The following is a 2,480-nucleotide window of genomic DNA, read 5'->3' on the forward strand; positions in this document are numbered from 1 at the left end:
TNTTTTTTTTTTTTTTTAATCCTTTCAAACGCAATCTTTTCCGACATTGCCTCCAAACAAGCTTTGGTGCAGATATTTGAGAGCAGAGGGAGGAATGTGGAAAAAAGAAGAAGAAGAAAAAAAAAAACAAACTCCCCAGCCAATCGCAGACTTGTCATTGGAAAAGCCTCTGGGGTGACCGGTCTTGTGTGTATTGTGGAAAGCATCAGGACACTTGGTTGTCCTCCCCCGAGCCCTGGGGCTCCAGGTTTGGTTATCCAGGCACCGGCAGGAGTTACCCTATTCTTCAAGTTCTCAGGAGTCTAGACCTTAAGTGCTCTACCACTGAACCACATCCTGAGCTCTCTGTTTTTACTTTTTATCGTTTTTTTTCCTTTGAGACGGGAAGTCTCAAAATTGTCCAGGCTAGTCTTGAACTTGTGATCCTCCTACCCAAGTCCCCCAAGTTCAAGGGGTGTCTGGGAGAAAAAGAATGGCCAGCGGTGTTTATCTGTTTACATATGTGTATGCATATATATATTTATTTATNTATGTATATAATAGGCTATATTAGAAAAGTCTCTATTTATAAATATAAAACACTGGTATCCAAACATGAAAGGGCTAACTAAAGTGCTTGACAGGAGGCGGGCACGCATACTCTGTAGGTCAAACTCCCCCACCCTGACGGGCAGGATGAGGGGGGCAGCTAGGAAGAACTGAGGTGGAGAGAAGTGGGTGTGGCCGAGCCTGGCAAACAAAAGCACTAGACACCAGAAGCTCCGCAGTCCCAGGGCTATCTGGTGGCTTTCAACACCAGGCNTCATCTTTACCCTACATTCGAGCTTTGCTTCGATCCGGGAGGACTGCGGCGGCTTTGGAAGGTCGGGTGTGGAGGAAGGAGCTGCTGGGGCTGTGCCTAGCTTCTCTCCCCATAGACCAGGAGGGACAGGATCGAAGGCTGTCTTCATACTTAATAATCTGAGAAATACACCACTATGGGGCCTCCTGGTGAGGGTATCNTGGCTCCTTGTGGGCTTCTTCCTGGGTAGGTGTCCAGCGAGGAAGAGGAAGCCCCTGGGCAGCAGACCAGGAGGCTAGAGTCTGATTCATCTACAAGTCACACTTCTAGACCTCCCCTCTTCCCAGATCCATAAGGCCCTGCTTGTGGACGTTGTACATCGTGGTGCGGAGCCTAGTGCGCACCACGATGTACAACGTCCACAAGCAGTACACCTGAGATCCCAGCACTCAGATGTCTGAGGCAGGAAGCGCCTGAGTTCCAGGCTAGCCTGGGGTACACAATGCGACTCAGTCTCAAAAAAANGGGAGGAGGTGAGGTGTGCGTGTACTGGCTTCATGGGTACCCAAGCTCGAATCCTCAGCACCCACATATAAAGCCGGGGTGGTCACATGTGCACCTACAACCTCAGTGTCCCACGAGGGACAGAGATGGGAGGATCACTGGGGCTCGCCAGCCACCAGACTAGCTCCAGGTTCCGTGAGAGGCCCTATGTCAAGACATGAAGGTGGAGCGTGACAGGGAAGACCACGGGAAGTCCTCCTCTGGCCTCTGTGAGCGCATGGGCACACACACATGCACTNCAGGAAGGGGTCTTAGTTATACCTCCACNTTACCACCTTCTGGAAAGATCTTGAGTGTCTCCAATGTCACAGTGCAGTGCTTACCATGAAAGGATTGGTAGAGATCCCAGCCGGCTGGCTCAGTGGCCTCTGCCCCAGCTTAGAGGTCCCCAAGTCGCCAAAGGAAGAGCCTGGGAGGCAAGGACAATAATCTGGTTGACTGTATGTCTCTCATCTTCCTGAAGGGGAGCAGCTTGCTACATTCCCAGGGAACACCCAAGAGGGATCCTTCCAGAATTCTCCTTAGGGAAGTATGGAGCCACCAGGAGACAGAGGTAGCTCTGCAGCTCCTCTGGGCCCCCTACTGGTCAGAAAGGGAAATAGGTCAAGTCTCCATCTGTTCAGGCGACCAGCGCCCCACTCCCTGTAAACTGTCTTAAGGTTCAAGCAAGTGTAGGCTGAAAACAAATCCTTAAAAATATTTTGGCCTGGCAGTGGCGGCCCAGGCCTTTAACCCAAGCAAGGCCAGCCTGGTCTACAGAATGAGTTCCAGGACAGTCAGGGCTACACAGAGAAACCCGGTCTTGGAAAAAACAAAAACAAAACAAAACAAAAATTGAGCCAGGTATGGTGGCACACATCTTTAATCCCAGCACTTGGGAGTCCAAGGCAGGCAGATTTCTGTGAATTCAAGGCCAGCCTGGTCTACNGAGTGAGTTCCAGACAGCCAGGGCTACACAGAGAAACCCTGTCTGGACAAACAAAACCAAAAGATTATAAACAGCTAAGCATAGTGTCATATTTATTTAGCCCCAGCACCCAGCAAGCTGGGAGGATCAGGAATTCAAGGTTAGCCTGGGCTACACACTGCAAAGCTATCTCAAACCAAATCAAACCAAAACAAACAAAATAAGATA

Source organism: Mus pahari, chromosome 23 (assembly GCF_900095145.1).
Source record: "Mus pahari chromosome 23, PAHARI_EIJ_v1.1, whole genome shotgun sequence".
Taxonomy (NCBI): domain Eukaryota; kingdom Metazoa; phylum Chordata; class Mammalia; order Rodentia; family Muridae; genus Mus; species Mus pahari.